We start from the raw sequence: 22,731 nt of genomic DNA, 5'->3' as shown, positions 1-22,731 counted from the left end.
CATCTGGGAGCCTAAGGAAGGCTTTAGAACCTTCATGATATAGGATATATTATAATAGTTATTACAGGTTACTTTAGGCAGCCTGTAATAGAAGGCCAGTAACTCACAAATACCAAGGTCCAGCTCACCAATATTTCGGGGGAAGTAACTGTCGCAGTATGTGCTGTATATCCCTCCTTGGACCAGAGTAAGCAGTGCACCAAAATATCCGATTGATCCACCACCAAAATGCTCCAGTTGTTTAAAAAGTTTTGTCTTCAGACAAAACTTTTTAAACAACTGGAGTGTTTTGGTGCTGAATCAATCTGCCATTTTGCTGCACTGCTTACTTTGGTCCGGGGAGGGATATACAGCACATACTGTGACAGTAACTTCCCCCGAAATATTGGTGAGCTGGACCTTTTCTTTTGCAAAAAATCTGTGGAATAGCCTTCCTTAGGCACTGGTCACAGCAGGGATAGCAGAGAGTTTCAAGAAGGGTCTCTATGCCTTTTTTCATATCTAAATAGCATTGACGGTTATGTGAGAATTTAGAATTGTTTCCCTTAATTCCCTTCCCTTGAACTTTTTTCAACCCTACAAACTATGTAACTACAGCAATAAGATGATCACATTTTTAGGGGCTAAAAAAACTGAACAAAATAAAAAAGTTTGAAAAAAAATCTTAAAAACTACCACATTATTTTGTATGAAATTAACCAAGCAATACAATAATACCCACAATAACCAAACATAAAGCATCCAATTAAAAATAAAAGTATCTAAATATCCAAAATACAACCCAATATCAAGTATCTAAATATCCAAAATACAACCAAATATAAAGTATCTAAATATCCAAAATAAAACCAAATATAAAGTATCTAAATATCCAAAATACAACCCAATATAAAGCATCTAAATATCCAAAATACAACCCAATATAAAGCATCTAAATATCCAAAATACAACCAAATATAAAGTATCTAAATAAAGTATCATTATATATATACCGGTATATATATAACTGAAAAACAGAAAAATCACAGGTTAATGTGTGCCCCTTTTACTGCATTTTCCCCCAAAGTAGTATGAAAAAGTTATGAGTGTCAAAATATAATAGCCCCCACCCAAAAAAAAAAAAAAAAATTTTTAAACTTGGACATTTTCACTTTTTGTAGAAGCCTGACCATCGTGGTGAGATTTCTGCAAGAGCAATGGCTGAAATTCTTACATGTATGGAAAGATTACCTCCCCTTTAAATATCTCCCTGGGGCTGACATTTATTGATAGACCCAGAAGGATATTGTTTGATACAGAGGGTCAAGGAATTACCATAACGAGCATTTTATTAGATGATGCCCTATAAGTGTATGCGGTCAGATCTGCACACAGCACAGAAAGGAAGTGAGATACAAGGGACACGTCCGCTGGGACAAGCCAAACATGTATTTTAAGAAATACATTTCCTTTTAGCAATAGGCTTCAAAGGAATGCCTGCACGTCCCCCCGCCAAACTGATACTGGACCCGCACTACATGGTGCGGCCTTCATGGTAAACCAATGTAAAAACTCTATAATTAAATACTACAACTTTTTATTATTCATTGTGTTACTAGATTTAAAGAAACATGACCTTTTATTAAGTCAATTTATTTATGAGGCTCTGGCCCCTCTCTAAAGCAGGTCTCCAATTTTAGAGATTTTTTTACTTGGAATTTTTCTCATTTTGCCATTATTTTGTTACTTTTCCTGGGAATTAATAAAAAAAAAAAAAAAACTTTGAAAACTGTCTGTATTATACATGGACACATTGTACACCATAGAGAAGGGGTAACAGGCAGACATATGTGGGGTATTCATTAATAGTGTTGCAGGGGCCTTTTCGGCACACAAATTGTGCGATAATTTAGGTCAATTACTTATCATTTTTTACACTCCCTGAAGGCACTGTTTCTGGGAGGCACAAGAAGCGAGTTAGAGTTGCCCACACAACCTCGGGTATGGAATATCACTCGCCCACAACTCCGAACGGCTGAAAGACCCCTTTTACTATCCTCAGTGAAACAGAATCTTATCAGTACGGTAGACTGCCACCAGCTACTTGGTTGATATAAGCCCGGTCCTTAGAGGGATTATATCGGGCTAGAAGTCAACCCCAAGGTAGCCTGTATATAACCAAAACATGGTACCTTGTGCTGGTCAATGGAGATGAATGATCTGCACTTAATGATCCCTCCTGCCTTAGATAGCAAGATTTCTCCTAGGGAAGAACCATGGACACAAGGGGTGCCCAGATTATCTAAGGTGCAGACACAACCCTTCACACCAATAGGAGGGTTCTAGGATCTCTCCTAGCTTGGATCAGATTCATGACTTTGGAGAAGTTATAGCTTCTCAATGGGAATTCATAGGATTAGGGTTCTGGTCTCATTGGATCCAGATGAAATCTTTAGATAAGATTGAGACCAGACATTAACCACTACCTATGCCCCCATTAAGAGTTAGTTATCTCTCTGTGTCCAAGGAAGCCAAACAAAATTAAGACACAGGTACGCGAAATTCTGGCTGTCCCGATTCCAAATATGCATTTGTCCTTGGGTTGGGATTTATCAAAACTCCATAATTGTCCATAACTGACATATTGGTTATACAAGCACATGGGTTTTATTATCCTTTGCCAAAAAGTGGAGGGAAATCTATGGACAGCCTGGAGTCTTCAAGGGTATGGAGGTACCCCCTACAGAGTCAGAGACCCAAGTCAGTCTTTTAAAGGAAACCTACCACTTGAAGTGGCAGGTATAAGGGGGAACTACCGAGCACCAGCTCAGGGTGAGCTGGTGCCGGAGCTTAGTTTTGTTAGTGTTTTAAACCGCAGTATCGCGGTTTAAAACACTTTTTAAACTGTATGGCCGAAGCTGCTTTGTCGCAGGGGGGGTACGCGCTAGGCGCACCATGCGCGCAGTCGCCGAGCGCGTACCCCCCTGCGCCGAAGCAGCTTCGGCCATACAGTTTAAAAAGTGTTTTAAACCGCGATACTGCGGTTTAAAACACTAACAAAACTAAGCTCCGGCACCAGCTCACCCTGAGCTGGTGCTCGGTAGTTCCCCCTTATACCTGCCACTTCAAGTGGTAGGTTTCCTTTAAGTGTGACCTTCCAGAGATTGTATAATTTTTTAGGGGGAAGTGAAGGAAATTGATGCACTGATGAACAAGACAAAACCTGGCATGTGACCCTCCCTTGTGCAGGTATATTCCTTATATTTCATCACACGAGGGCTTAAAGAATTGGCACAGGACTGAAAATGGTCTGAGCTGACTCCACATTCATGAAGGTGAAATAGAACTTGGTAGACCAACTTTTAGCTCATCTGATTGTGAGGCACAAATCGTGCCAAAAAAAAGTGTTGGGAACCTAGAAGCGCTGAAAAAGTGTAGGGATTACCAAGTTGCGTCCAAATTGAATAACCAAAAAAAAAAAAAAAAAAACACAAAACGACTTTAGTATTAGAAAAGGAGGAATGTTGTGGTGCCTACCAGTGAAGTAACTAGGAGAGACAGGGGCCCCCTAGCAGACTTCTGAATGGAGGCCACTTAAAAAATATACATATTTGTATACTCACACAGCATATACACAATTACAGTATAAACATACATATACCCTATACACACATATACAGCATATCTACACCACACACACATCCAGCATTTACACTCCCAATACTGTTGATGCTGAGACCCTCTGAAACTGTGGGCCCCATTGCAGCTGCTTTGGCTGCTACCTGCTACCCCTGTAGTTACCCCCCTGGTGCCGAATCTTCAGTCTTAGAACATAAATGCATTTTAAGGAGAAAACTATAATAAAACAGATTCTCAGAGTTGCTGTCTTATACAGGCAGCAGTCTGTATGATCAAAATTGCAAGCAGATTATGTTTACTGCATAAGAAGAAATAAAAAATCATTTGACATGTACAACGACCTTTTGTGCCAACAGGGGAAAACAATAAAATATATACTTAAAGTGTGATCTCTAGGCAAATAAAAAAAATATAAGTTCTACAATTGTAAAATATATTTTATATAATATAATATTAAGTTACAAAACAAACAAAAAAAAAAACCCAGAACAAGTGATGGATATTATTTCATATACTAACATACAGCCGGGATCAGGACATGCCAAGTGCTTGTAGGCAGGAAGGAGGATGAAGCGGACACAAGGCAAAGCTGAAAATATACTTCCTGCCCTGTCACTGCAAGATAAACAGTCCTGTCACCCTCTGCTCAACTCTTCTCAAAATATATACATACAAGACACAGAAGAACTTAAAGAAAATCTACCATCAAAATGAAGCATGATAAACCAGGGACACTTACTCATAGATCCAGGCACCGTGACTGTGGTAATCTTCTTATATTCGTTATCCATGGCCTCCGTCCTTCTAATATCAACTTTAAGAATTACGCTATATCTGTGCTGTATCTTCACACGCAGTTACAATGAGCAAATGGGGGGTCTCCGAACCCCCTGCATTTCCTGCTGCTGTTAGAATACACAGGCATAGGGAGGAGGAAGAGAGCAGGGGGTTGGGTGAGATATGTTCCACTCGTTGTAACAGCCTGTGAATCTACAGCACTGAGGAGCTCTTGAAACACCCACCAGAGCCCTTCTGGCTTCGTTAGCATAATTCGAAAAGTTGATTTCAGAAGGAAGAAGGTAATGGACGAAACATATAAGAAGATTATCACAGTCACAGTGTCTGGATCTATGAGTCCAGCATCAGATTGCAGTTCTTTGGGACCATCTTTCAGCAGTCTCAAGGAAATAGACCCTAATATTCCCCAAATTGGGTTGTTTTCTCCATTATTGGGTTAAGATCAGGGCCCACCTGAGGATCTAGTACTCTGGTGGTCCAGTCCAATACTGCTGGATTCTATAAGCTGCACATACAGAACAGTCATAAGGGATACTACCCTGTTTCCCCAATTGTAAGACACCCCTGATAGTAAGACGTAGTGAGGGTTTTAGGGGGGGGTCGGCTAATGTAAGAGGTACCACAAAAGTAAGAAATAGTAAAATGTACATTGGAAAAATATAAGCCATAGTACCTTTTGCTGCAATATGCGGACGGTTAGAGCGGGATTCGGACGGTTAGAGTGGGATGCGGACGGATCTGGAGCGGAATGAGCGGAGGGATGTGGAGGCTTTGATCCAATCTCCATTACGGTACCAAGTAAGCAATTCACAAAATGCACCATGTAAAGTTTCCTTAACTTTTTCCAATATAAGACATACCTTGAAAGTAAGACATAGTGGGACTTTTGGGGGTGAAAAGAATGTATGACACTGCCTTACTTTCGGGGAAACACGGTATATAGGATATTACATGGTAAAGGGGTCTTCCCACTAATGACACTTATCTCCTATCCAGTGGGTAGCAAATTAGTGTCCTATCATTGGGTGCCCACCCTACTGATCCCACCATGTGATTAGAGCAGTGGAAGCTTGGCCATACAGCCAGTGATCACTGATCTGGAAATTCCATATTGAATGGAAGGATGGGTGAGAAGGAAGACCACCTCAATGTTCACATAGGGCAACTGTAAACCCTATTCATTAAATTTGTAGGACTCCCAGTGATCTGACCCTCAAGCCCCTCCGTAGTATAACCCCTGCTCAAATGCAATACTATGTAGCTATTTGGAATCTCTCTAAAAGGAAGAGAGGGAAGTATTGGTTTCTACCATCAACCCAAAAATGTTAGGTAAGACCCGATTGTAGGGTTATAGCATTACAACTCTTCCCTTAAAGTACCTAGAGTTGTTCCTATATTTATGGACCATACATATTGCACTATGTGGATGGTTAGTGCTTTTGTCTTCTTAATAAGATATGAGATAAGTCGATAGATTTCATCGACCTCCAAATTTTTCTTGTTATACTGAATTCCTGAATTCGGGAGACTTACTAAATCTTCTTACAGCGTTTGGTCATTTACATCTGTTAAGAAGGCAAGAGAGTGGAACAGATGTTACATAGTTCATACGGTTGAAAAAAGACACACGTCCATGAAATTCAACCAAGGAAGGGGAAGGGATTGGATGAGGAAAGGATTTAGGGAACAATTCTATATAACATCATAACTGTCCTTTTAGATTGCGGACTTTTGCTTTTTATTGCATTATTTTAATTGCAACATGGGGTTAAAGGGATTTTTATGTTTTTTTTTACATATATTATATTGACAGACACTTTCTATCTAAAGCCATTAATTTTGGTACATGAACAAAGTCAGGTATACCAGAGGAAAACACAATCATTAAGTAACTCACGCAGGCAGAGTGAACCTGTGAGATCGGCACCAGCTTTCTGTGTCCTTGGCCGGCTCCTCAAGTAAACCATGCATATGCCATTAGAGTGCACATAGCGAGATCAGTCAATACTTAGCATGCAAGTCGTCGATAACCATGATAAATACCTGGTGAACACAATGGGGGACATTTACTAAGGGTCGGAACACCGCCTTTTCGTCGGGTTTTGCAAAGTTTTTCAGATTTGCCCTGGGTTTTTGGCGAACGCGATCGGATTGTGGCGCTTCGGTGCCAGCTTTTATGCGACACAAATCGGGGGTGTGGACGTCGGACAACCCGACTGATTCAGACAAACCGCGGAACTTAAAAACCAAATTGTATCGCAAGATCAGTACTCACATGCACCGGGAAGAAGAAGGAGAACTCCGGCGGACCTCAGCGGGGGAAGTGACACATGCAGGAAATTGGACACACGATCTTAGTGAATTGTGGCAAACCAGAATCCTCGTCGGACATTCCGGAGCAGCGTCGTCAACAGGATGGGTAAGTAAATGTGCCCCAAAATGTGCACTGTGAGCAGCCAGCTTCTTCAGTAATGACTTTGTGTGGCTTACCCTCCTTGTAGAGAGTGTCAATGACTGCCTTCTGGACATCTGTCAAGTCAGCAGATTATTGTGTCACATACTGATGCCGCCTAGGGGGACCTTTTAAAACTTAATAATAATTATCCCAAAATACCTTTAAAGGTTTCCAATTTTCATCAGAATCGTCTGAGGCAAAACTGCTCTAGTTGCTCATGGAAACCAACCCGGCTTTCATTTTACAAACAGCTGTGGGAAAATGAAAGCTGAGCTCTGGTTGGTTGCCATGAGCAACTAGAAAAGTTCTGCTCTAAGACACTTATGATAAATCTCCCCCACAGTGACTTTTGGGATTTTCTTGGCTGTAAGCCATCTTTACCAACATTTACAAACACTCTGTTTGTAATGACTCTATATATAATACAGGCGGTCCCCTACTTAAGAACACTCGACTTACATACGACACATAGCTACAAACGGACCTCTGGATTTTGGTAATTTATTGTACTTTAGTCCTAGGCTACAATAATTAGCTATAACAGTTATCACAGGTGTCTGTAGTGAAGATTTAGTGTTAATATTGATTCTTATGACAACCCAACATTTTTAAAATTAAATTGTCACAGAGACCAAAAAAGTTCTGGCTGGGATTACAATGATAAAAAATATACAGTTCCGACTTACATACAAACTTAAGAACAAACCTACAGACCATATCTTGTATGTAACCTGGGGACTGCCTGTATAGGCGTTTCACTTTTATTTGAGAAGCACTTGTTTGTATTCCTGTCTAGTAATGATGACACTATATCCATGTATTTCCTTTGCAGGTACAACTACATAAAATGGAACTTGATTTATACAAGGACTAACAAGTGTTGGGTTAGAAGAGGTCCAAGACAGAAGCCCTTTAAAATGATTGTTGACGGTCAGCTCTCACAGTCGCACAGAAATAGTCCTGTATTAAGAAGACCCCTCCTGTCCATCCCCCCTACTATGATGAATTCTGGAAGGGTTATCCTCTCTCTGATGGACCTGATGTGTCTATGTGTAAGGTGGATAATGATTTATATGAATGACCTACATGTAACACAAATAATTCACTGTGACACCCATAAACACTGGAACACACATATATACACAAAGATACACGTACACAATGGTGTTGACTCCTATTTATGCAGCAAGATGCAATATCCCTTTAGTCGCCATATGTGTAAGTGGATGCAAAGTTCTATGTTGAGAACACATAATAGTCATGGGATGGAGAAGTAGGATCAGGATCAGGAAGATCAGCTGATCGCTCTGCTCAATGAGAGAGACATATCCATAGGAAACCACAGGGTCACGAGTACAGGGCTTCCACTTGTAGGAGGTCAGCAGCAGGGCATCTTATGATTTGGACTCATTACTGAACAATGCGGCAGTGTTGATGCCAAAGTCTGCTGCCTCCTGCTCCTTTACTAGAGCTGCAGCTTCTATCATAGTTCTAAGCTTCTAAAAAGAACATAAAAGTTATATGCAATTGTGCAACTTACCCGAATGGGTGTAGGAATGACTGCTGCAGGAAGTTTATATGGATGTCCTCCAAGAGAACGTCACTTTCATGCTGCAGAAGAAGTAAGAGACAACTGTCAAGACAATGATCAAGACAAAACCAATAGCATATGAAGCATAGTCACAGTACGGAGATAATACACACAGTGATGTCACAGTACAGGGATAATGCACTCAGCAATGTCACAGTTCAGGGATAATATACACAGTTATGTCACAGTACAGAGATAATACACACAGTGATGTCACAGTACGGAGATAATACACACAGTGATGTCACAGTACAAGGATAATGCACACATCAATGTCACAGTTCAGGGATAATACACACAGTGATGTCACAGTACAGGCATAATACACAGTGATGTCACAGTACAGGGATAATACACACAGTGATGTCACAGTACGGAGATAATACACACAGTGATGTCACAGTACAAGGATAATGCACACATCAATGTCACAGTTCAGGGATAATACACACAGTGATGTCACAGTACAGGCATAATACACAGTGATGTCACAGTACAGGGATAATACACACAGTGATGTCACAGTACAGAGATGATACACACAGCGATGTCACAGTTCAGGGATAATACACACAGTGATGTCACAGTACAGGGATAATACACACAGTGATGTCACAGTACAAGGATAATGCACACATCGATGTCACAGTTCAGGGATAATACACACAGTTATGTCACAGTACAGAGATAATACACACAGTGATGTCACAGTACGGAGATAATACACACAGTGATGTCACAGTACAGGGATAATACACACAGTGATGTCACAGTACAGGGATAATACACACAGTGATGTCACAGTACAGGGATAATACACACAGTGATGTCACAGTACAGAGATAATACACACAGTGGTGTCACAGTACAGGCATAATACACAGTGATGTCATAGTACAGGGATAATACACACAGTGATGTCACAGTACAGAGATGATACACACAGCGATGTCACAGTTCAGGGATAATACACACAGTGATGTCACAGTACAGGGATAATACACACAGTGATGTCACAGTACAAGGATAATGCACACATCAATGTCACAGTTCAGGGATAATACACACAGTGATGTCACAGTACAGAGATAATACACACAGTGATGTCACAGTACGGAGATAATACACACAATGATGTCACAGTACAGGGATAATACACACAGTGATGTCACAGTACAGGGTAATACACACAGTGATGTCACAGTACAAGGATAATGCACACATCAATGTCACAGTTCAGGGATAATACACACAGTGATGTCACAGTACATGTATAATACACACAGTGATGTCACAGTACATGTATAATACACATAGTGATGTCACAGTACAGAGATGATACACACAGTGATGTCACAGTACAGAGATGATACACACAGCGATGTCACAGTTCAGGGATAATGCACACAGCAATGTCACTGTGCAAACAAAAAGGGAACATGTGCTATTTAGCAAAACTAGAAAATCTTTATTAATTCATTAAATGCTCAAAAAAGTCATAAATATATACACCAGACAAAACAGAGATAAAAACAATTAAAAAAAAATATCCTGACAAGAGAACCCATAGGAGAATTTGGGCATGAAATAAAACCCGCCAAACAACCCTCCTGCACAGCCCTGTCCCATACACTTAAACAAAATATATGTGCTGTGATCAAAAGGAAAAGATAAAAACTGGCTATGAAGCTAAAAAAGGAGGGGACAATTACTTAATACAATAACGCAGGTAGAACCAATAGTGTGTACGAGTCGCCGATCCAATGCCAAAGTATGACCATAATGATGTGTAACAGATCAAACTGTGAGCAAATATTCGCAACACAACATATGAGTGTTAGAAATACAGGCAGTCCCTGGGTTACATACAGGATAGGCTCTGTAGGTTTGTTCTTAAGTTGAAGTCGGAACTGTATATTTTACAATTATAACTGCAGTCATAATAGTTACCGCAGTGTAACTAGGTGTCATCTGTAAGTTGGATGTTCTTAAGTAGGGGAGCGTCTGTGAAGCCAAGTTTATGCCAACCACTATATTTACCATATGGAAGGGATAGTGTGAGAAGGGCTGGAAGAGCCCCACGCATATCACCACCAAATGTGGCTTCCTCACAATTATATTTGCAGATATTCTGGAAGTCTATTTTGTTTGATTTCTGTATCTTCCTCCATTACGTCCCTCCTGCTATTACAGAATGTAATCCCTACATTAGGGACTACCGAGACGCCTCTGTGTTCTTCCTCCTGTCCTGCAGGGTTATGTCGTATAGTAAGTGATCAATGAAAATTCATTAAGTCTAGACACAGAGCGGAGTGCGGCAGCGCTACATTACTCCTGTACTGTCATGTGCTTTGTATTAAGAAAAAAACAACATTATAGATCTCTCGTCCCAGAAGTGCCACTTTTCAGAGGAGAATTGATTACTAGTAATGCAGCGTTTCTTCCCATTCCCCCGTGTCCGGCCTTCATTCCTACAGCATCATTTGTGTCTGGGTCTATATTTAGGAATCCACATATTTGCTGGTTCTCCCTAAAGCGTCTGGTTCTCAACTTCTGCCTAATTTCTTTGGAATTCTTTTAAAGCTGACATGTTGTCGACATCTGCTTGCATTTTTAAAATCAAATTTAAACACCAAAAAGTTGCCGAAACGTTAAACAGTCATTTACCTATCAACAACCTTTGCATATAATACAAATGATCAGAAACTTCTGTATTATATCTGGTCTGAGAAAAGTGTCTCCTCCACTTACTTTCAATCTTACCATCCTCTCTCCTTCCCTTCGAATTTGCTTTTCAGGCAGAAATCTCTGCTGAATTCCATCTTGCTAGTAACCATTCAGAAGCTCAATGAAGTGTCAGATTACATAGAAGCTTTATAGAGAGGGAGGGGGGGAAGTAGTGAGTCACAGCAGCTAGGTCTCCACTTACTGGCACAGCATGAACTACACACATTAGCTGCCATCAGGGGGGTTTAGAGTCACTGGGGCAGATTTACTTACCCAGTCCATTCGCGATCCAGCGGCGCATTCTCTGCGCTGGATTCGGGTCCGGCCGGGATTTATTAAGGCAGTTCCTCCGACGTCCACCAGGTGGCGCTGCTGCGCTGAAGTTCCCTGGAACGCTCTGGAATACACCGAGCCAGGCTGAATGAAGGTAAGTGCGAGCTACGCGACACATTTTTTGTTTTAAATGTGGCGGTTTTTCCAAATCTGTCGGGTTTTCGTTCGGCCACGCCCCCCAATTTCCGTCGCGTGCATGCCAGCGCCGATGCGCCACAATCTGATTGCGTGCGCCAAAATCCCGGGGAAATCAGCGCAAATCGGAAATATTCGGGTAACAGGTCGGGAAAACGCGAATCGGGCCCTTAGTAAATGACCCCCATTGTGTTCTGGGGGCCCCGAGGAGGAGAAGGGGCCCCAGTTTACAGAAAACCCTCCTCCCTTACCAGGTGCACAGAACTCACTGTGCGCACAGAAACGGATTATCATTCAGTGTGGGGACCATAAAATTTACCAGTCAGGGGCCCCAAACTTCCTAGTGGCAGTTCTGACTACACATTTACACATACATGCTGCACATTGGCAAGTGGTTAGAAAATTCAGATCAAATAATGACCAATATCTGTGTTTCACCCTCAGGGACTGGTTGTAGACCTAAGCAGCGTATAAACTGCTTTGGTGGCAATTTGGTTTAGAAAGCGAGCCCCTGGTACGTGAGTTATCTCCCCTAAGAACAAACCGTTCAGAGATCAAGAAATAAAAACATATCTAGGCACCTTCATAAACATTAGAGGGGCTCTTTTCTCCAGTTTCGGAAGGTTCGACAAACATAAATCTAATGCGTTAAGTCAACTTGTATTTGTTGGGTCTCCTGGAACAACTCTTCTTCAACATCCACTGAAATAGAGGCTTTTAGTTAATTAAATTCAGAACTGAATCAACACCAGCGATAACGGATCAGGACTTTGCCAGTGGCGTTATCTGTTATGACATCAGCCCGGCCAAGTAATATCATGGGGGTCATTGCTAACAGCGTGTTGCCTGACAACAAATAAAAGGTTATCTATAGGGCCTGTCAGCCTGTTTAATATGTTCCCCCAACGCGTTACAAACATCAGGCACATTCAAAAGATTTATAGATCACAATTTTACTTTTCATTTAGAATTCTACTAGGAAATCAATGTCCATGTCCAATAAGATACAGACATCAAAATTCAGGACCCTCGTCTACTAGCCAAAGCGACCATAAAAGAACATCTCTGGAGGACTCCGCACATGTTAATTTTGCAATACTTTATTTAATCTCTGGAGGCGCTGCAGGGGAATTGAACATTTTCAACTATCTTCCTCAGCAGTTCATAAAAGATTGCTACTGTTCCTAGCAAGAGGACCTTTAATTATTGCAACGCTCCTAAAAAAGGGATTATCAAAGGATTGTCAAACCCTGTCATCAGTGGCGTAACTAGAAGCTGATGGGCCCCAGTGCAAAGTCTGTGCCAGGGCCCCGACTATAATGTATGGTTTATAGTAATAGTCTTCTCATATAGGAAAGTGACACCATAAGGGCCCCCTAAACCTCTTGGGCCCAGATGCGATTGCAACCTCTGCACCCCCTTAAGTTACACCCCTGGCTGTCATGCTGGTTGTTCATAAATTAAGACCAAAAAATACAATGAGGGAGATTTATCATCAAGTTTCTGAGCTAAAACTGTTCTAGTTGCCATGGAAACCAATCAGAGTTCAGCTTCATTTTTATAAACAGCTGTGGGGAAATAAAAGCTGAGCTCTGATTGGTTGCCATAGGCAACTAGAACAGTCCTGCTCTAAGAGACTTATGATAAATCTCCCCCAATGTGTCTGTTCTAATTGTGAGGCAATTACACATTTACAAAATATGAAAAATAAAAATATAAGAATAAAAAGCAGTTTTATGCAATACGTTCATTTGTTTCCTGCCAAAAAAAAAAAAATCAGTTTAATATAGCAATTTGGAAAGCTACAACATCCCTGCTAGAACATCTCGGGCCTTGGCTTTCGCTTGTTGTCCCATTATTTACCAGCTGCTCCTTGCATTCCAAATATTAACTTTTGAATATGCAAATTAGGCTGAAGTGCTTGGGGAATGGGTGTTAGCAGAATCCCTTAGGGCTTTGGCTACACATCTCACTGGAGCCAGGAGTGACGTAGCTGAAGGATGGAGGATGAGAGAAGGTGTTGGGTGATGGAGGTGCAGCAGGGGGCTACATACCTCATACCTCAATATGAGGTTTTAGAAAGTAAATGTTCCCGGTTAAATGTATTCTTTTAGCTCATATTATTGCCCAAGTTATATAAGAAGAACATATAGGGGTTTTTAATGTATTGTGTAAAACAACTTCCCTTTCTCGCCATGTCTGAGGAGGCCATTCATAGGGCGAAATGTTTCCTGTGACCCTATGGAACCTCCGGCTGGACACTGGACCGAAATTGCTGGAGCAGCGTACGTAGGCTTTCTCTTATTTGCCACTCTTGACCCTTAATTGTCCAAAATGTGGTGTTGAAGATCCACTGACCCGATCAGTCTGTGTGTCCATTTATATCAATAACCCAGATTTGACACTGATATTTAGGTATTTTTGTCTTGATGAACATGTTTATGTTCATGGTCTGTAACCTGTGTTTTATTGTAAACCCCTCCCCCAATCCGTATGTAGCCGTCGTTTGTAATGTGGTTTATGGAAACATGTATTATGTATTGTATTGTAGTGTTCTCATGCATGCATGTAATTAGGCAACTACTGTAGTAATTTTAAGCAAGTCTTGTACATACATACATACATATACACACACACACACAGAACAGACCAAAAGTTTGGACACACCTTCTCAGTCAAAGAGGTTTCTGTATTTTCATGAATATAACAATTTTAGATTCACACTGTAGGGATCAAAACTATGAATTAACACCTGTGGAATTATATACTTAACAAAACAGTGTGAAACAACTGAAAATATGTCTTATATTCTAGGTTCTTTTTGCTTTGATTACTGCTTTGCACACTCTTGGTCTTTCAACAGTCTTGAACGAGTTCCCAGAGATTCTTAGCACTTGTTTGCCCTTTTGCCTTCACTCTGCGATCCAGCTCACCCCAAACCATCTCGATTGGGTTCAGGTCTGGTGACTGTGGAGGCCAGGTCATCTGGCGTAGAACCCCATCACTCTGCTTCTTAGGCAAATAGCCCTTACACAGCCTGGAGGTGTGTTTGGGGTTACTGTCCTGTTAAAAAATAGATGATGATCCAACTAAACGCAAACTGGGTGGAATAGCAGCCGCTGCAAGATGCTGTCGTAACCATGCTGGATCAGTATGCCTTCAATTTTAAATATATCCCCAACAGTGTCATCAGACCAAAGAACAGATTTCCACTGATCCAATGTCCATTCCTTTTTTCTACCATGAAGCTTGCTGCACACAGTCTCCTCTTACCAGTTGTTGTAGAGATGTGTCTGCTGCTAGACCTCTGTGCGGCAGTGACCTGGTCTCTAATCTGAGCTGCTTTTAACCTGCGATTTCTGAGGCTGGTGACTCGGATTTACTTATCCTCCGTAGCACAGGTGACTCTTGGTCTTCCTTTCCTGGGGTGGTCCTCATGAAGGCCAGTTTCTTTGTAGTGCTTGATGATTTTTACAAACGCACTTGGGGACACTTTCACATATTTTTCGGACTGACATTACTTAAAGGAAACCTGTGACCAGCAGACCCATTTTACCACTCCCCCCAGTCCCCACAGAGCATAGTACATACACTGCCAAAAAGCTTTGTATAAAAAATAGGTTTTACAGAAAAAAGATAAGTTATATAGTACCTTTCAATTCCATGTGCTCTGTGACTTGTCACCTAGGGGTGGCTATAGAGGAGCAATTTTCCCCCCACCGTTGGGAAACCACTCCTCCACGTGTCCTTTTCAAATATATGGAAATGCCCATCACTCGGGAGTGGCTATAGAGGAGCAGGGAGCATTGCTAAGCCGGGTGATGGGCGTTTTGTATTGAAAGTGATAGATCGTAAACTAATCTAGAAGGTAACAATTCACCCTCAAAATGGCTGTCCTTTACTTAGAATTTGTATATGGCTAGAAAAAAAAATAATCAGCTAACAGTCTATTCAGTAGGACTATCAGCCGTGTATCCACCTGACTTCTGAACAACACAACCGATGGTCCTAATCCCATTTATAAGGCAAGAAATTCCACTTATTACATGACAGGTCCCACCTGTGTTGTGAGAACCTTTTCTGGTGACTAAATCTCATCAAGAGAAGCCAAGAGTGTGCAAAGCAGTAACCAAAGCAATTCCACATGTGGAAATTCATAGTTTTGATGCCTTCTGTGTGAATCTACAATTTTAATAGTCATGAAAATACAGAAAACTCTTTGAATGAGAAGGTGTGTCCAAACTTTTGGTCTTTACTTTACTGTCTTTCACAAGTGTATGTTTATAATCATATGTAACATATTTGTAACATTTAGCCTATGTCTGGACACTATGCACAAATTAATTACCCCCCCCCCCCAAAGGGAATCAATAAAGTTGTATCGGATCGGAAATATAAATAAACAGAACCTCCATGCCTCTCTGTATCCTAAAGGAGATGATTAATTTGCATATCCATGAAAAGATAATTTTTGCATTGATTTACTAAAGGCTCCTAATCTTGACTATTAGTTTGGGGCATTTTGGACCTTACAGCTCCCAGGCTACATTTACAACATGCATTAAATCCATCATCCTTTGCAATTCATTTTGGCTTTCTAAAACACAGGCAGAAAATCAAAAGGCAGAATGTCATAAACAATTGGGCCTGTTTAAGGTTTGTTATGGGTTTCCATTGTTTGTGAGCGGCGCGGACGGCGCAGGTGACAATTCATGTTTAGACAAGTTCAGATTTAATTAGACTCGGTAAACAGGTTTCCGGATTTACAGGAGATAAATTGAGACGTGGCAACAAACACAACATTTCACATTAGAATCGTGTCCAAAGGAGATTAACGCGGAGAAGGTCGGAATCATTTTTACCCTCAGGAGAGAGACGACGACAATGAGGATTTCTATGTATAACATAGCTTTCGAGATAAACCTCTTGCTTTGTAACACAATGGACTTGACCAATATATTCAATCCATTCACAGACCCCATAATCCAAATTTAGGGAATGTTTGGAGCTAGAAATTAACATGGATGATAAACTGTGTAAGGTTTTTTAGATAACATATTGACACAACATTACACTTACTTCTGACAACAAATATTAGATTCGAGAGTTCTGTATTGAAAGTGATCGATTGTAAACGTCTCTAGAGGATAACAATTCAACCCAAAAATGACTGACCTTATCTGAGTATTTATATTAACAACTTGCAAAACACTGCCCACTTTATGGTGATGGCATGTGGGTGGCTAGTAGGTGAGGAGAGATCTTTTTGTGGTTACCTTGTTTAATTGAAGGATCTCAATGTTAATACTGGAAGAAGTAACGTAAACCCTGCTGTGATCAATGTGGGACAGAATTTGGAGGAATCAGAGGACCCTATTATGAGTTCAGGGACTGTGACAGACAACAGGTTGTGGATCATCTATGCCTTGGCTGCTGTCTTAGCTACTACTAATAAATATCCAGGTTATTACCTTTTAACCAAAAATGAGACATTTGACCTTTACTGTTCCGGGATCTCAAAGCTGATACATTTGGAGAAGTCCTGGTACTGAAGACAAATGGCCCAGGTGTGACAACAAAGGATACTTTAAGACAGGCCAAGATCGGGGAAGGTTGAGAATAGTACTTATAATTCTCAGGCACTTTCCTGTGAGTTGTGGTGCCTATTATAACATAACTAGGAGAATCAGAGAACAGAGGCCATAAAGGCAAGATGCAATTAGAGGCCACACCAGACAGCCAAAGTAACATGCAAGGAGCAAAGAACAGCGACGTTAAATGAAACCTACCATCAGAAATCTACCTACGAAAGGTAGATCAGATTGTAGGTTCCCATTGACCTACTAAGCTCTAATCTATCTTTACCTAAATCTATAGTTCTTTCCAAGATAAGCTAAACTTTACCTAATTTGCATATTTTCTGGAGAGGCTACTGGGGCGTGGAGTAGCCTCTCCATGCTGTGGGAGCAAAGGCTACTCCATGCCCCAGTAGCCTCTGTGATACCTTCTACCTGCGCATTCACGGAACGCTTGACACACTGCTCCTGCTGTTCCCCACTTCATTGGAGCTCCATGCATGCATAAATAGGTGCTCCCTTGGCACTGAAGGTGGAGCTAATGCGCAGAGCTCCAATGGAGCTTGGAACAACAGGAACAAGCAGGTAGGAGGGATCGTAGAGACTACTGGGGCATGGAGTAGCTTTTGCTCCCACTGCCTGGAGAGGCTACTCCAAGACCCAGTAGCCTCTCTGAAAAAATGTGCATATGAGCTAGATAAAGTTTATCTTAGAAATCATTGTATGATTAGGTAAAGACAGATTAGGGCTTAGTAGGTTATCATCAGATTTTCCTTAATTGGTAGATTTCTGATGATGGGTGAAGGGACAAGTTGGGAATCCTGCTAAGACCTGAGAGGAAAGAGAACTAAGGGTAAAGGGGTTTCAAAAAATTATTTTGGATGATGGCCTACAGAACTCAAATTTTGAGACTGAGTTAATAACCAGTCCAATTTGCATTGATTTCTCATCCTGTAGAACAGAAAGGTAATTTTTTATTTATTTTTTCTCTCTTCAATGTCTCCTTAAACATTATGAATTTTGATATTTAGTTAATGTATTACATCTTCTAGCATTACCTATTCATGAAACCAGTTTCCCAAGATTTTAATTAGCTGTTTGTACTTCTTCCCTTGTGTGATAAGGAGTTAGGACAGGACATTTCTAATTGAATGAAATGAAAGACTAATATTTCAGTGCCAGTCAAGATTAACCATCCCACCCATGGAGAAACACAGGAAAGTGTCAACCCCTCAGTGATTTTCTGCTCAAAATGTGACACTTGCATCATGAAACGGCAACGAGGAGCAATGGAAAAGCTACTTCATGCATTAATGTGATTGAGCGCAGAAGAGAAGAGACGGAAGATTATGGAAAATAGACACAGAGTACCGCCTGTTGTGTGGCAAATGTACACATTATCTACAACAGCCATTACTTCTATAGCACATCCACAGCTTAAGAACATAAAAGATGTTATTAAATTAGGAGATGAAACAGAAATACATCACAGAAGTCTATCGCACATCTCTCTGCCTATCAAATACACAAGTCGGAGCTTCTGTCTTTTCGTAAGGGGATGATTAACGATGAATGTTACAAAAATATAACTTAAAAAAACAGGGTAAGTTATTGTAAAAAAAAAAATTACGAGATGTGAAAAGAAGAAATTTAAAAGAAATATATGAACTTTACATACATTAAGCACAACCTTTCCAATAAATGAATAAACAATTTCAGGACCTGCTCTGGGTGTTTATGCTTTGAAGGGTAAGTCCAAAGATCCAGCACAAAAAGTTGAGTAACTTTCTATAATGTATAACTTCTCTTGTAACGCCAATACCATTACCCATTGCTTCTCCTTCTAGAACTTTCTTTTGTCCTTGACATTGGCATCAACCACTTCTTTCTGGTACGAACTCTCTTAAGGTGGGTTTCTCCTAGGCCACTTTCCGCGGTCTCTCCAGTTCATGACTCAAGGTAACCTTTGATTTCTTACTAGCCTTTGAGTCAAACATTCAAGTCTCTACTACTGGCCTTCATCCAGGCTCAAAGAGATTCCTTAAATCCACATTTGAGTCAAGAAAAACGCCAATGCGTGCCCTTTGTTTTTACAGTTTAGACGATGGCACCATCTCCATGACCACCCATTGAACACTTTTATGCTCCTCAAATCCATACTTTCCGATGACCAATTATTATTACCAATTACCTTCCCCTAAGTAGTCTCCGATCCTCACAAGACTCCTTTCTTCCCTCAAAACTTATCTGCTATTCAAGAATCCTTTTGTACATTCCCCAGATATAACACTATTAGATGAATAATAATAGAACATTTCTCCAAGTCTTGTTGATGTCCATAAAAGAATGTTTTAGAGTTTTAGAAAAAATTTTCATGCTTAGATAACACATTCGCAATCTGGACTGGTTCCTTAATCAGCTCAATTACTTCCATATTAAGAACTCAATGGCCAACACATTAGACTGATCATAATCATCAAATACAACCCAAAACCCAGAAAGTCTACAGCCAATTGCAACTCTCCCAACACAACAACACCATATAATCAGCCTCTTCTTCCCCTTTCCAATTCCTTTAAAGAAACACTGTGTGGTCTGTGCAAGTACGGACTGCAGGAGATTTCCTACAACAAATGTATAAAATCATGGCAGTAGATAGGTAAGGGACTGAAGAAAAAATTTTTCCAAAACAATAAGTATCTTGTGAATCTGTGTGTGGGGGTTCAGTAACCCTGTGATAATATAGGGACATGCAAAAGACTGCATCATATTTCAGAAACAAAGGGAAAATGAAAATAATTGGATACGCCAGGAAATATGAAATACATCTTCCAGGGTAGGATAAGGAAAACATTGCCTTTAAGCTACCTTGTTAGGCAGTCACCTTAAAGTGGTTTTCCCATGAACAAAAGTTAGGGTGTATATACGGGACAAGGTGTACTTGGTGTAACTTGCTGATCAGTGTGGGACTCATTGCTGAGACCCCCACAGTTCACGAAGACGAGGGGTCAGTTGAAAAAAAAGGTGTGGAGCTCGTCAATTTCCGCCAGCTCAATATAGATTAATGGAGCGGAACGGTCATGCGCGGCCGTCTGCTCCATTAGTCTGATAAAGCGATGAGGGGTCCGACTGAAGTATGTGTGACCCCATCAGACCCCTAGTTTTTTTTAATCTGTGGGGGTCCCTTTAATGTAAATATAGGACTTTAAAAAAGCCTAATGACATGATGGGGGAATTTAAACCGAATCAGTGTATCTATTCCAGACGGAACAGATTCACAACTCAAGAGAACACAGTTTCAATGTATTTGCATCTCATCAGTTCAGTGTAGGGAACTGGCTAGCTGAGTCTTTTAAATAGGGTTGGGAAGTCAGAGCTCTTACGAAGACACTAATAATTCAGGCTGCCTTGCAGCCTTATGGAGATTTATAGCTATTGATGCTCCACTGGGGGATTTTGGGAAATATGCAAATACATTTTCCTTAACTGGCAAAGTCTCCATAAGGAGAACTCTTATGTCTTCACCCAAGTCAATAGCCTCTTACTCAGCCAAACCAGTTTCCTAGGCTCTACTGAAGAGATGCAACCACATTACATTCCATTCCATTACAGTTGGAAATGTGTTCCTCCTGGAATAGATATACTGGTTTGGCTTTAATCCCACATCATGTCATTAGGATTCTTGAAAGTCATACTTGATGTTAAGGGGGCTGCCTCCCATGGCATATATGAGATAAGGAAAACATTGCCTCTTTTGGCTACCTTATAAGGCATCCCATTTACCCCAGGAAGTAATGGATGAGGGGCACGACCTTTTAGGTTATGGAATTTTGAAAGTGTCATTTTGGATCAAGTACAAGTTTTCCAACTGGAAATAAAGTCATGTAACTGACCACAGAAGATCAGAATTGTCTCAGAAATCTATTGTCCCAATTAAATTTGCAATATCTCAGAGTTTGTAGGAACAAACCCCACTCGTGGGCAGACTCCTCTACAGCTTGCGTTACCCTTCATAAGAATCTTGTATTTATAAATGGATTAAATTTGATCTATGGAAAACCAAAAATGAATACCAAAGAGAAAAAACGTTACACATTTCTGCTTACATTTTGAATACATTTTCAGCTTTCCACATAAGAAACATAACAAAAAAGTGCCCAAATATGACCTCTAATTAACCAAACATTAGTATCAGTGGGTGCAGAGATTATAAAACACTAATGGCTTTAGATGAATTTGTTTACCAAAAACAAGTACTAAGACATAATTAACGTTGAAAGAGCAAAGAACTAAGTGCATCATCATAATAATAATAACGGCTAATAGTTCAAGTGAGGACAGAAATGATAGAAAAAATACAAAAATTATTATAAAAATGAGAGCAGCTGCTGCACCGTGAGCCCTGGAGGTAGGTTTTGCAAATGAAGCCTTTTCCAATGTGCACATTATCCATTAGAGTAGAACCTGGAGCCCAATATATATATCTCCTCTATTCCACTAATGGTCTAATTCCATTTATCTGTCTTTACAGGAAAATAAAGACGAATTGCACAGGCAAAAAAAAAAAAAGGTAATTTTCAAAAACTGAAATTTTCTCAAGATAAAAATTGACCTTTAGCAATCAACAGCTGGGGCACTTTATATTAAAATATTATGAGCACCCAAAGATTCATCTGTCTTTTTCCATTTTTTTTAAGAGATTTTTTTCTTATTAAAAAATAAAAAAACTTAAATAAAAAGTTGGAGAACATAGAATAAAATCTAATAAAGCATTCCTTTTATATGAAAACTAAGAAAAAAAAATACCATAAAATGTTTAAGTTGAAATCAACAAAATAAAATAAGAAGGCAAACAGGAACTAGTAGGATGTTTTTTTGCCATTAATCTTCTATACATCGTCCAAAATAATAAAATCTATCAATTAGTTAATGCTAGAGAAAAAGTAAAAAATGATAAAAACAACAAAATACAAAAAGAAGCAATAACAACCAAGTCTTGGATCCAAAAAGTACAGTCCATTTCCAATACTAATTCCAACAGATTGCTAGTATTCTGGCAGAGCATTTCCCTTTGAATTAGAGACTAGTGGGTCCCATTTGAAGGAGCAATGCATTGGCATTGGTGGCAGTTCTTAGGCTCAGCACTTTGATATAGTTGATATATTACTTATTTGACCTAGCTTCTTTCACAGCTCCTTTGTTTCTTCTATTACTGATCCTTGGCTTCATGACCTACCCATTATTGTACTATATATTAGACTCAAATTCTTCTCAGTTACTGAGCCTCCCCTACTTACTCTCCTAGTTACTTCTGTATTGCATACTGTACCCGAATCTGCTACATTACTAGCAGGCAACTTGTCAACCAAATGGAAGAGCCAAAGTCCCCAGAGCCTACCAGGTACATTGGCCCTTATCAGTTCTTAGAAATGGGGGATGCTTTAGGTGTGCCATCCTGTATTTTTGTATTTGGTAGTAGGCCTTTAGATTATGAGGAT

The 22,731-nt window shown here is 40.2% G+C and overlaps 1 protein-coding gene across 3 annotated transcripts in view; it reads right to left on the bottom strand.

Annotated features, from left to right (window-relative positions):
- Positions 1-22,731, bottom strand: part of HPCAL1 (hippocalcin like 1) — a 97,002-nt gene that overhangs the window by 27,052 nt on the left and 47,219 nt on the right. For 2 of the 3 annotated variants that reach the window (XM_072143574.1, XM_072143575.1), the window contains one exon: positions 8,412-8,482. The exons of the other annotated variant lie outside the window; for it this stretch is intronic. The gene's annotated coding sequence lies outside the window, so the exon portion shown is untranslated. The remainder of the gene's footprint in view (positions 1-8,411; positions 8,483-22,731) is intronic. 3 annotated transcript variants of the gene reach the window in all.

This window comes from Engystomops pustulosus, chromosome 3 (assembly GCF_040894005.1).
Source record: "Engystomops pustulosus chromosome 3, aEngPut4.maternal, whole genome shotgun sequence".
NCBI lineage: Eukaryota > Metazoa > Chordata > Amphibia > Anura > Leptodactylidae > Engystomops > Engystomops pustulosus.
The sequence above is the reverse complement of the archived record's forward strand: the minus strand, read 5'-3'. Positions and strand labels throughout refer to the sequence as shown.